This window comes from Crocodylus porosus, unplaced genomic scaffold (assembly GCF_001723895.1).
Source record: "Crocodylus porosus isolate Cpor-Errol unplaced genomic scaffold, CroPor_comp1, whole genome shotgun sequence".
In the NCBI taxonomy this organism is placed as follows: Eukaryota; Metazoa; Chordata; order Crocodylia; family Crocodylidae; genus Crocodylus; species Crocodylus porosus.
This window is the reverse complement of record NW_017728912.1, coordinates 23,538,439-23,552,011: the sequence shown is the minus strand read 5'-3', so window position 1 is coordinate 23,552,011 and position 13,573 is coordinate 23,538,439. Positions and strand designations below refer to the sequence as shown.

At 40.5% G+C, this 13,573-nt stretch overlaps 1 protein-coding gene across 6 annotated transcripts in view; it reads left to right on the top strand.

The window, feature by feature from the left end:
- Positions 1-13,573, top strand: part of CSGALNACT1 (chondroitin sulfate N-acetylgalactosaminyltransferase 1) — a 96,291-nt gene that overhangs the window by 37,777 nt on the left and 44,941 nt on the right. For 4 of the 6 annotated variants that reach the window (XR_002100909.1, XM_019534157.1, XM_019534160.1 and 1 more), the window contains exons 3-4: positions 6,164-6,247; positions 12,608-12,697. The gene's annotated coding sequence lies outside the window, so the exon portion shown is untranslated. The remainder of the gene's footprint in view (positions 1-6,163; positions 6,248-12,607; positions 12,698-13,573) is intronic. The other 2 variants (XM_019534161.1, XM_019534162.1) reach the window with 2 other exon arrangements.

Here is a 13,573-nt window from a genome sequence, read left to right as displayed (position 1 = left end):
TGTTGCCCCCTCTCTCAGCCTGTCACATATGGTTAGTGTAGCCCCACCCTCCATGAGATGAAGCTGGACCAGGTTGTCTTATACTTCATCTGCATATAAATTTTGGAAGATCCCAGGACTCATAACAAGAACCCCAGCTTCCAGTTATGAGTGGGAGGAAGTGCCAGGGGTTCATTAGTCCATGGATCTTTTGTGTGGGGTACACACACATACTGAGCAGTGCTAGGCAGTGGGTTCACCATGGCTTGAAATCCTATTGACTCAGCTGGGGCCCAGCCCAGTTAACTGTATGGTAAATCATGAGCTTATTGGCTCTGGACTAAGAGCATGCATAGTTTGTACTATATACAAATAAATACAGAAGTGCTACTTAAAAATGTGTTTATAGAGTATTACTTGTGTGTGATCTAAGTCTATAGGCACTGTATGTAAATTGCTACAACTATGTTTCTTTCAAATTATTTTTTTTCAGATGTGTTTCTTACTTCCATGTGCTCAGAGAGAACATGGTCTGACAGTAAGGGAAGGTGTGTGGTGGGGGGAAGGGGCTGCAGGAAGAGGACGTTCGTGGAGGAGGTAGGGGTTAGGGCTACCTGGCCCTCCCAGATTTATTTCCTCTGCTGTAGCAGTGAGAGGGGGACAAACACAAGACAAACCTCCAATAATTAGACTCTATACCTGAAAATTATATAACATTTTTACATTTTCCATATATAGACTAAATATTGGGGAGGCCATCTTATATTCATGGCCATTTTATACATGAGTAAATATGGGCAATGACCTGTTTGCTTTGAGCATATGGCTACTGCAAATATCACTAGACACGTGATTCTTAACCAGGGTGCTGTAGCACCCTTGGGTGCCTTGGAATCCTTTCAAAAGTGTCATGGGCCCATGCAATGTTAACTTTGTTAGATGTACAAACATGATTCACAAGATAAATCCAGAGAATCCATAGCATTAAAAACATTCTGGCCTATTGAAGTATTTGAGTTCTTTGCAGCAGAAAAATTGCTGGAATTATTTTTCTGTAGTCAAAAAAATTAGAGAAAACTAAAAGCTGGCATTTTGAGGGGCGCCTTAAGTATAAAAAGGTTGATAACATGAACATTGCATTCCCCCAGAGGCTGGGGGGGCACGGTGAGCTCATGCAGGAGGCAGCACTGTTGGTGGTGGGAGCATGGCTGTGGCAAGTGGGGAGATCCCGCAGGTGGCTGCTGCACTGTCAGTGGGTGGGTGACCACCATGCTGACTTATACCAGTGTATTTTTACAGCAGTTTTTCTCTCAGAGCAACATCAGATTTGAGTATGTTAACACTGGTGAGTCTACATGAAACAGTTTACTATGCAGTAGAGCTAATTACTGCACAGTAAGCATCTATGTGTAGATGCTTACTGTGCAGTAATTGGCTCTAATTGTGAAGAAATTTGCTACCTGCAAATGCAAGTAGTAAATTTAATCAAGATTACTTAGTGTGCACTAGCTCACATGTAGATGCCTGAGTGGGAGCAAATGTGCTCCTGGTCAGCTGGGCAAGAGGGGTAGGAGATTGCTCCCTGCCCCTGGGAACTGCCTACTGTTGGAGTGGGCTCTGCCACAGAAGCGCAGTTGGGCATAATGTCCTCCCTCCACAGCAGCAGGGAGCTCCCAGGCCCTGCTTCATGATTGCAGGGCCAATGCCGTGAGTGGGAGGAAGTGCCAGGGGTTCATTAGTCATTATTTACCAGTCATTATTAGCTCATGATTTACCAGTGAGCCATGCCGTCGGGGGGCTGGGGATCTCCCAGTGTTAGCCCTGTGAATGCGGAGCTGGTGTTGGGAGAGAAGGAACTTCCAGCCTGGCTCCTGTGACCGTAGGGCTCAGGCTGGGAGATAAGCTTCTCCCAGCCCGGGCCCCACAGTCACGGAAGAGGGGCTGGGAGCTCCCTGCTACTGAGGTAGGGGGATGTTGTGTCCGCTCTGGTGGTAGAGCCTGCCCTGACATCAGGGAGCAATGTCCCAGCACCCTCCAGGAGACAGCTGTCTCCTGGCCCCTGGGCTAGTGCCCAGGGGGAGCCTACAGCTCCACCTGGCTGCTGCAGGGGCCCATTGCAGGGCTGACAGGAGTGGGAGCACTCTGCTGCTAGGAGCAGCAAATCTTCTCCTGCATCCCTGCACATGTACACATGTGCCTGGGGGAGTTTACTTAAGAATAAATTGCTCCTGATTTATTTGCATGTGTAGATGTGTCCTCAGTGTAGGGATTTACATTGTATGTCTGCTCCTTGCTTATGTAAGTGCAAAGTTAGATTAGGGCAGCCTCATGGATCCAGACCATGAGGGTACTTACAGAGCATTGAGTTATGAATTGTGGGTAAGACTGGCACAATTTGGGCCACTACACATACCAGGATAGGCTCGTGTTAATTAAGCATCTGCTGTCTTTAGAGCCTTACCATTTTGCTCTTTTATCCAAAGCTTGCTTTTACTGGAATATGCCATATAGTGCAGTTCTAACAGCTTCTCAGAAGGTTTCTATTTTTAGCCCTGTGATAATGGATAAATGTATGACTCTTCAGCTAGCAAGCTGCTTGCTAGCTTAGATTACTGTCTAATTTAAATATTACTTTATGCATGGAATTGATTATAAATGATAACTAATTTTTAAGGGTTAGGACATAGATACAAAAACTCAAGCGGGGGAAGAACTTCTATTTCTTTAATCTTCTCTTCCCTCTGCCTTCCTATTTTTACCTTTTTATTATTACTATTTCAGTTTAAGTAAGCTATTTCCTGAACAAAAGAGTTGCTTATAGTTGCTGGAATATTGCATGTAACACAGCTGCTGCTGCTTTCAGTTGCATCTCCGAGCTACATCTTGATATCAGGCACATATCAACACAAGGGACCATGTATAAGTTACATTACTCCAGAAGTAGTCCTAGGAGGCACTGTGACTTATTGAGAATCTTTGGTATCACCATTTACCCCCACTTCCTTTTTGCTCCTGGGTAGTTATTTACTGATGGCCTGTCACAGCACTAAATTGCTGCTCTCCTCACTGGCTTAAATACTCTGGCTGGTGAGATTGTGGAATGAGGAAGACATCATGTACATAGTCCATGTACTGCTTATATATTTTTATCTATCTGCCTTGTCCTGCTTTTTCCTGGACAACTGAACTGAAGGTCTGGTTAGCCCATAAAGAAGCTTAAGGGATGTTCTAGTCAGACTCTTCCACTATTGGCTTGTGCATTCTGGCAAGGATGGATAAAGCAAATTTACCCACCTGGTGTATTGGCACTAATGCTTCACCATGGACTTAACTTTAATGAAAAAAGGTAGGATAGACATCTATTTACACGCTCCTCAGAAAGATCTAGCTAGCAACATGAGGAAGAGTTATGTGCTCTTAATACATTGGATGTGATTGTCCAAATTTCATGATTATTTGTTGGTTTGCACATTCCTCCCTCCCCTTCTCTCTTTTAAGAAAAGGTATTCTATTGCACCTGTCATCTCAATGTTTAGAGTGTAACTTAAGAATAAAAAAAATTAAAAGGTGCTAGAACAGAGTTAAATTGGAAAAATTACAAGCCAATAGGAGCAGATGATAGAAACCATGAGTTGTGTGGGAGCTTTAGGCTGAAATAGTTGAGCTTCTAATAAAAATACAGGCAACCCCTGCTTAACGCAGTTTTGCTTAGCGGTATTTCGCTATAATGCTCATTTTAAATTGATACCTGGTTTCACATAGCGCTCGGCAAGCATAATGCTTGCAGTCACCATTTTGGGTCATGAAAAACAATTGCGGTTGCCATCTTGGGTCATCAAATACTTTTGGTTTCACTTAACGTTCAGTTTTTCAGGAACCAATTAAGAGCACTAAGAGGGGGTTGCCTGTAGACTCTTGTTGATTCAATTTTGAGGCTATGCTGCAGGGGCAGAGGATGGCAAATATTCTATCTCAGTGCTAGGGGTGGTCCTGGGAAACATTTACAAGAGGATTTAAAATAAAAATGGAATATCTACCATCACACTGGATGGGGCAACTTTGGGCTGGCTTATTTATGTATTTACTTATTGATATTAGAAAGGATACAGAATATTATTGTCCAGGGAATAACCCCTAACTGAGATGGGTTAGGAAGAAATCTTCCGTTATTTTGTAATTGTCTGCTCCAAGATTTCTTCCACCCTTCCCTAAAGCAAATAGTATCTACTATGAGAGACAAGACAGCCAGCAGATGAATCACTACCTGAATTTCTGTATCATCCCAGATTGTCAAGAAGAGTTCCTTTTATGTCTCCCACATTTGTCATGGTTACAGGATGAGGGGAAGCTGCACTTCAGTGGTCCATGTGATTCCTTTGAGACACCACTTAGCTGACAGGCTTGGCTTCCTTCACCTCTCTCAGGGGTGGGGTCCAACCAATCAACCACTCTTTGGGGCAGTATGCAAACATTACGTGAAGTGTTTCACAATGAAATGCTTCAGAGATGCTCCTGTTTTCTCAAGGACCATTTTTAAAGTGGATCATACATTTTTAAGTGCTTCATCAGGTATACTGGGGTTTTGGTTGTAGCTGTGTTGGTCTAAGGACACAGGCACCCAAGGTTCTTTGGGTATCTTTTATAAGACCAACTAAGTAGTTGGAAAAAAGTTTTTTGCAAGTTTTTGGAAGAAAGAAGGAAAGAAAGAAAGACTTTTAGAAATATTTCTTATGAGGTGGGTGACAAATGGGAGGCAGTAAAAACCCTACAGGTTGGCCCAAAGGTCTGGGCTTATGGCCTGCCCGTACAGTCTAGTCCATGATCTTTTTAACAAGTATGTATCGCAACAAAGTAAATAAACAAGGGCAGGGGTCTGTGAGTCCAGGCATGAGCAATGAAAGAAAGAAGGGTGATTGCACCGGAAAGCTTGCAAAACATTTTTTTCCAACTATTCATCAGATATGTACATCTGCATCCTTGCTTCAAATATAACACCTGTCCATAGATTCAGGCAGGTCCCTTGTTTTGCTCTTATGGGTCTACAAGCAGATCCCGCTGGGTTTGGTCCCTGCAAGAGAATTCACTTTAGATTGACGTGAAATGCATCTTTCAAAGCAAAGTGGGTTTTATTTACACAGAGGTATGCAGCAGGCAAAGAAAGGGGTTCAAAGACAAAAGGCCTACAAGCCCCAGCTTTATCTATACCTTATCCTTTCTAGTTTTGGGCTGGCTGCATGCTGTTGTTTCATTCCTTCTTCCATAGCATCTGTTTCAAAGCAGCTGCTGACCACTAGCCCTTCCCCCCTCCTGTCGCGGCAGGATTTTTTAATGTTCAGTGTCCTTTTTGATCTTAAGCCCCCAGTCCAGGAAAAATAAGCCTGTAAACCTGGTTTCAGCTAGGCTCATAGGTGCTTTCCAATAAATAACATTCTCACTGTTCTCTTAAGGATCCTTGAAGTATTTTCCCTAGGGTCATCTTTGGCCATTATTTCATTCTCTGCTTGCTCTTCTCAACAGCGTTGGGTAGGTAGAATACCATCAAACAGGTTAACTGAGGTACATATCATCATAATAAATAATACAGCTCTTCCCTCTGTTCTCCACAATGTTACCCTCGGAAATACTGACACATTGATAAAATCTAGGATCCAGACTGTGGAGCCCTTACTCACCCTTATTCACATTTACTCATTAGCTGAGCAGTTATTCAGGCAGTGCTACTGAAACTAATGGGACTAATTGCAGGAATAAGTGCTCACAAATGCAAGGAAGAGCTCTAAATGGTTGTCCTTGTAATCAATAAAATGCAGCACAGTCCCAGCAAGCACCCTCCTGAGAATGAATACAAATATGAGAATATGTGTTTTTTTACAGGCCATAGAAAAAGGTCATAGTTTTTGCTGGTAGTTTAAAAAGCAGGCAGACCAAAGAACAGATGAATTCTTGAACGGAGTTGAAAAGGGAGCAGCTATTTAGCTGTTTTTTCTCTGACTTAAGCTGTCATGAGTTTGCTTTGGAAATGGTATAATTTTACATGCTGCAGAAAAACTGTATTAAAAAAGGGAAAACATCTATTTTGGCATAGTGGCGATCACTTCTTTTCTGACTCCGTTTGCTTACACAGCCGTGCCAGCACACATTCTAGCCAATCCTCGTTAAATAAAAAACATGCTGTCATTTGCAGGCAGGTTTCCATATGAACAGAAACAAAGACTTGCAAGCACGATGCTCCACCTTATAAAGAAATCTCTTTCCTTCAACAATTCTGGTAGGTAGTACTTATTTGTATGCTTTTTTCCCCTGTATGTTTTAATTTTGGAAATACTAAGCATATGTATTTTATTCCAGGAAATTGGTTCTTTTAGAAGGGTAAGTGTCCTAAAAAAGTTGGATTTGTGTCCACTTTGAGGCTGCATTGCGAAACAGAACCAAGCCAGTTCTCTTATAGTGGAATTATAAATCCCGTGGCACTTTGGCTTGGTTTTTGAGTGTGTGTTTGCAATATATTGCTTATGCATCCACTTCTGTTCATGATTTAAAGTTGTAAGATGCTTCACTCATAGAAGCCTTTCAGGAAATGTGGACTTGATGGCAGAATGTACTTGTCCTGTTTTACATGGTAAAAATACATTCCAGTCATTACTGGAGGAAGGAAATTGGCTTTTCTTCTTTGAGGAAGGAGGTCTGGATTAGTGAAGCAAGGTGACGTCCGGGTGAACTACTGAGGTTTAATACAGATTCCCCACTGAATAACTGACAATTTCAGCAGCTTTTAAAATTCATTGTGAAAACTGCAGTTATAGATTTTTTTTTGTAGTCTGGAGACTGACAGATGACAGTAAGTTAGGAAATTGCAAATTCTTGGTACTCAGCTAAAATGTAAGCCATTTATGTGATTATAGATTGGGACCATCGCATGGCAAGGGACCATGTGGGCTTTTGAGTCCATTCTCCTGAGCCCACAGGAAGCTGTCTAATAAACAGCTACCCGAATTGGGTCCACAAGAACATCCACTGGTTTCCCACCCATCCACACCCTAGCTACAAAGCACTATCTTACATTCCATAAGAAACTTAGTATTTTTACTACAAACCTACAATGGGCACAGGACGAGAGCAGGAGGAACAAGGGCACTACCAGTCCAGGGAATGCAAAGCAATGGCCAGTATTAGCATAGTACATTATATGTATTTGATCTGTGATAAAATTTTCAAAAGCACCTAAGTTTCTTAGGAGCTTAAATCCCATTTCAGATGTGACATAGTTACTTAGGAGTCTAAATCCCATTGACTTTCAAATATACTTAAACTCTTCCCTGTCTGAGTCATTTCTAATAATGGGATTTTGGCTGCTTACTGGAGGTGGTCAAAAATGCTCTCCATTGGAAACATGTCATTTCCCCCCAAATTTGTATTTTTCATGGACACACACATATTTTGACAAGATTTCATTTTGGGAAAAAAGCCAAAACAAAGTGTTTCAGTGAGCTTGAAACATTCCATTTTAGCTAAAGAGAAGCTGAGGATGTATCTTCACTTAAAATCAACTTTCAGTTTCAAATGTATTGTGTAATACAAATGGTAACATTCTAGCAAATAAAGATGAAATATATCCATTTTAATGAAGCAAAAAAGTCCAGCTGATCCAAACTTACCTTTTTTTAAAAAAAAACAGTTGCTTTGCAAGACGTATTAGCTTTTTGCTTGTTTGTTGTCATCCTAATTCAGAACAAAAATGCATTTAAAATGCAGGGATTTCTTGTGGTATGGAAATTCCAATTATGAGTTCTACTCCTTATTTAAATACTTCTGAAATCTTTACTCCCTAATCATGTTCATTCTTAAAAGTTAGCAGTAAAATATTCCCTTTGTCTTTGCAGTGTAGTCATGTGTATTGAACGAACAGGTTCCTGTATTTATGTAAAAACAAGAATACCCTTTGAATCAACAAATGAAAAGGACAAACTGTAGAGTCTTGAATGCAGAGGACTTTTCTTTTTGCTCCGTGCTAACCTTGCCTGAGAAGAGTACTTCAGCAACCCTTGTGATTTACCTTTTCCTTTCTGCAACTGCTAGGAAGAGGTTGCTTGTTTCCACATTGCCATGAAAGTGTTAAAGACAAGATTTAATTGTTAGGTGAACCTTAGAAAAAGTCTACAGAAGTTAACCATATCTCTGGGAATTAGAACCTTAAAGAGAAAAACTATTGAGCTAAAGTAACAGAGGTTTCCTAAATATCAGTTTTTAAGGGCTTTGCTCAAGATTTACTGTTGTCATATTTTTGAACTACCCAGAATAGTGACAAACTTATCCACGAATTAAACATGGAGCAGTGGACCAGCTTGGTTTGTGATTTTGTAGCCAGGGGAAATCTATCAAAGGAATGAGGATGCTGCAGTTAGCGTAGGTTGTCCTCTTCCTCCTCTTAGTCAATACTGACATACTAAAATGGCATGGCAGCCACAGACTTGAACTTTGACAACTGCAAGTTCCAGATATTTGACAGGAGGGTGAAAACTTGTGCAATCTGTGTCAATATTGCAACACAGGGAAAATACCTCCTGATTTTGGGGTATGATTAGCTCATAGCCAGAAGAATGAGAATTGGTTGATTTGGTAATTTAAGTTGTAAGTAACCTTCAGACCCATCAGTGCCTGCTTAGCCCTTTCTTGAAAAATGCTATTTGCCTCATACGCAGAGATACAGTTATTCTTCTTCTATCCCGTCTGCATTCCTTGCTATTTAGCTCTGGGTACTCCTGGTTTTAGAATTAACAGTGTGTTTAACAGGCTGTCTCTACATTTTTCCATTTCAGTTCTTCACTGTATGCAGTGGACAGTGGTACATTCAGGTACCCAGCTGCAGCTCCTTGACGCCAAACTGCCTAGCCCAAGTGGAAGCTAGAGTAGCAGACAGTCTTCTCTAACTCAGGCAGGGCACAGAGCTCCATTATGCCGTATGTCTCCTCAGTACCGCCACTCCTGCATACAGTGAGAACAGAGTGGGGAGGCAGATGGTGCAGGAGACTGCTTAACTACATGTGCCAGCCTTGCCCTGGCAGAGCTTCTCACAACACAGTGGGAATTCTACAGAAGAAATCTTCAGCCAGTTTAAAAGGCCTGGAGAACCCAGCCCAGTACTGCCATTGTAACTTTTCTTACAGCTCTTCATGGAGTGTTTTCAAACAGGATTTTTAAAGCTAAGCTAAGCAATAAAGCAAAGTGACATAACAGCATTTTTCAAGGCAGTTGCCTTTCATAGCTCTTTTTTTTTGCCACTCCAGCTGAAATACTAATATGATGGCACATAATTGATTGTCATCTGATACTTATCTAAACCAACTATAAATAAAACAGTAGCACATGTTTGTGACATTCCTCACAACACACTGCAGTAGTTAGTTTTTCCTGTTTTGGGGCTTAGCTTATGAAATGCATTTTCATGTACATACCTCGTTCATCCAAGTGTGGAGAAAGGCTGTGATATATAATAGCATTATATTTGAGTAGCTTGTCCTCTACCACAAAGGGCATTGAAGTTCAGGGAAATATTCCCTAATTAAAATTATATGCATGCTTAAGTACTTTAGTGAATCAGGGCGCAAGCCCTGGCCTTAGAGGTTTGCTTAGGATTCCAGATTTTATCTGTGTTCTGACACAGACCCTTAAAGACCAGATAATGTGGAGTTGGCAGGATCCCTAGAGCTGGCATAAAACTCACTGACTCAGTACATGCAATTTTAGTAATAATTCTAATTTATTAGTATAAAAACTACACACCATTAAGACATATATTGAGGATGTACTATGAATAACAGTTTCCCCAGATGGGTTTTAGGTTCTTCTATTGGCGACAGTTCTGATTTACCATCATGCCTCAGTCTTAAATAGGACGTCATTCCTGTCCTTGAGAGAGTTCACCTGGCCTTTCCCTACGTAGAATCAAATTGTAGAGGAGAATAGAGTAGAACAAAACTACAGAACATTTGTCAGAGGCAATAAAAGGACAACGGGTGTGCATATCCTATTTTCACGGTAGACATACCCCATCTCATTGAAAACCAGAGTAAAAATATGCCCCCAAATATGCCCAAAAGCTTAACCATTAGAGGCACAAAGATTTTTGTTGTTTTTAAAACATCCATATCCCAGCTCTGTCCACAATGACCATCCACATAATGTGAAACACCTATGTAGCTGGATTTGTTCTTAAACCTGGTTTAGTTTTGTAAAGAAGAAATACTTGATTTAGCTTCCAAAAGGAAGTAAGTAACAAAAGTATTGTTCTTTAATGGAACAAGAACAGCCTACAAGATGGGCACATGCTATTTGCTAATGACAAAAGTCATCTCTAAAATGCAGAATTTTTGGTCAGTTTACAGTCACAGCTGCCATTGCACTAAGAATACGATTGCCCTCCCATTTGCAGAAGGTTCACTGGCCTTGGATTTAAGCTCCCCCTTTTTGGCAAGTGCATGAAGTTGAGATGGCACCTGTGTATTGATCCCCACATGAAATCAAATCAAAGGGATTGACTCTGCAGTTTTCCAAGATGGATGGCAATCAGACATCTCAAACTGCAGCAGCTCAGCAAAGTGCTCATTTCTAGAATTGGCAGCAAAGGAGGGTTTATTAATTTACTTGGAACACATCCAGAATAACTATTGAGCTAAATTCCAGGTCAGTCAAAATACAGATTGTGAAAAGTAACATGATAAATAATGGCTCAGAACAATTTTGGAACAGCCTGTATCTCAGAGCTGCATGCGTGAGGTTGTTTGTTGGAAATGGGCATTATATGAAGCATGGCACCTCAGAGGAAACCATACTCACTTGTTCTATGTTATAAGGATCTTTGCCTTGGGGTTAGATAGAATATGCGATTTCACACACTGTATGGCAGAAAGAGAATGAATGAAGTGGCTGAAGCTTCCTGAAAAGCCTGTTCAGAAATTGTATGTAGAATTGGATTTGTTGATAGCAGGGATTGAACATAACTTCTCTGGATCTTAAAACAAAAATATTTACTGTTTAAGCTAAAAGACCTATCTCTGGAAACTGAGGATCCAGTAGGTTTCAACTTCTCTTTGTGGCTCAGGGAGCCATATTGGGTTTCAGCTGCTTGCAGCTTACTATAGGGAGAAAGCTGAATGAACCCTCACTTTTGTAGTTTGATTAGTGTTTTGTGTTGCAAACATACTATAGAAATGAAGCAAGTGCCAGGTGAGTCGTGGGAACACCCCTTGACAAATTATGGGGGTTTCCCAGAGAGTAGTGGAAATTTGACCCTCGGCTTCCAGAGTTCCTCTGGAGGTATCCAATGACATTTACCTATTGGAAGTCTCCCAGGAACAGCAGGACTAAAAACTGTGTTGAGACCTGTGGGATGTATATATCGAGGGCACTGAATTTCAGAGAGTTTAGCAGAGAAAGTGTGAATAAAGGGTAAAAATGCAAGTGTCAGAAAAAACAATTCTCCCTGACTAGTACAGATGTTGAGAGGTAGTTATTCTAAAATCAGGGAGAAGGCAGGGTACATTATTCAATTGTTTGTGGGTTGATGGGTGGAAAACAGCTGATTCTTTTACTAACAAAAGTGTTCTGGTGTGGTAGGAGTTGTTTTGGCATGTCATTAAGATCAAATAATAGCTCATTTTGTGAAGTAACTGATGTGTTGAAATTGTTGGTGTGTAGGAGGGAGATGGGTGGGACCCCGTATGACACCCAGAAGCAAAATGGGACACCTTAAGTTTGGTAGATTCCAGCTAGAGTTTAAGTCTTGTACCCAGAAATGTTTTGGGTTTATTTATTTTTGGGGGGGAGGTGTAAACCTATTCTTGACTTTAAGACTTATTTAGTTTGCAGCATTCCAGTGCTGGTTTATCTGGATGGAGCAAAAGCTATAAACAAATATCTACCTTGATTATATGCTCTTTTGGGGTAGGGATTGTCTTCTTCAATAATCACATGTGAGGTGGCAGTTCTGTAAGAGAAATAATAACAATGAGTGCGAAACATGGCTTTGATATTTAATACAGCTGCCACTTGTTTACTGAAGGTCACCCATAATGGGCAGCACACTTTCAGATTGCCTCTTGTTCTTTGCTGCTGTGCAGCGTGGCAGAGAATTGCTTTAATAATGATTTGGCCTGCATCTAAATGTACACTTTGACCACAGTGCTCTCATGGCCTTAGAACTATCAGCTGATCTTAAACTATGCAGCGGACAATACAGTCTAGCTAAAGTTACAGACCTATTTCACTAATGGGAAACCAATTACATTTGTAGCACAAGCATATAAAGCATACTGGTGTACGAAAACAAAATATTTTCTACACTGACTCTTCCCGCTCAGAATTAGAAAGCATTATACTAAATTTAAAACCAGTACCTTTTTACTTCCATTTTCCATCAGTGGAACAAAAACCTGCAATAATATTTCCATGGCTAATGATACTCTTGTGGGGTTTCACCACATTTAAATATTTATTACAACTTATTTGAGAGAGACTCCACTATAACTTTTGCTTAGAGGAAGAGAACAATGTAATTGTCTTTCTGTGGGAGGAGTCAGTTCCAGAGCATTTTAACACGCATATGTAACAACAGACTTCTCTCTCTCTTTAGGGTTATAGAGGGCAACACATAATTATGAGATTTTCTACTGGTGAAGAAATCTGGAACCCAAGATTAAAAGAGCAAGAAGATTTCTAAGCAGTAAGTTTCTATCTTTTCTCCAAAAGCATGCTATGTAGTATATTATATTTTGGTTCTGGGTAATTTATTTTCATAATAATCCTGCACCTGCATTTAGGTGCTGAGTTAATTCCTAACCATGCATGGCAGAGTTTTAACTGTGCAGATGATTAGTAGTATCTATTGGCTGCATGGCACTAAGAGATCAATATTCTTATCCAAAGGTCTTTTTAATAACTTTGTGCACCTTGTCTAACATGTTCTACTGCTTTGCAAAAAGAGCAATTTGCTAGCAGGAACAAATGTCTCTGAAAAACAAATTTGTGATAGAAAACAGATTTATTTATTTTATTGCTTTCAGGCAGACAAAAAAAAAAAAAGGCCGGGATGACTGAGAAAGCAGTTAAAAATGTGGAAGCTATTTCGTTTTTGCATTTTATGACAAGCAGTCTAGGCTATGTATTCATGTTATCTAAACTAAAACTCTTATTATATAGTTTCAAACATGCACATGGGACTTCTATAGCTAATGTGGAAGGACAAGGGATATGATCCCTCAGTCAGTGTAAACCTGTAGTGCAGTGACATCAGTGAAGTTGTGCTGGTTTACACAAACTGAGGATCTAGCCAACTGTCTCTGCACCAGTGTTTGAATGAAGACCTAACAGGAGCCATTTCCTGGGATCTAGTTCAAGAAGATGAAGTGATGTTGAGACCATTAATAAGCAGATTGATACAGAAAAGCTTTGTATGAAGAGTCTTTCTATAAAGGGTATCTGAAGGAGAAGAATGAGGGTCCAGTAAATTTATCAGTGGGATTTCTTCTTTATTCTCCTTCTGTTCAAATTCTTATCCCTCACCTTTGGACAGGCAATTTAGATAAATCAGACAAGACAG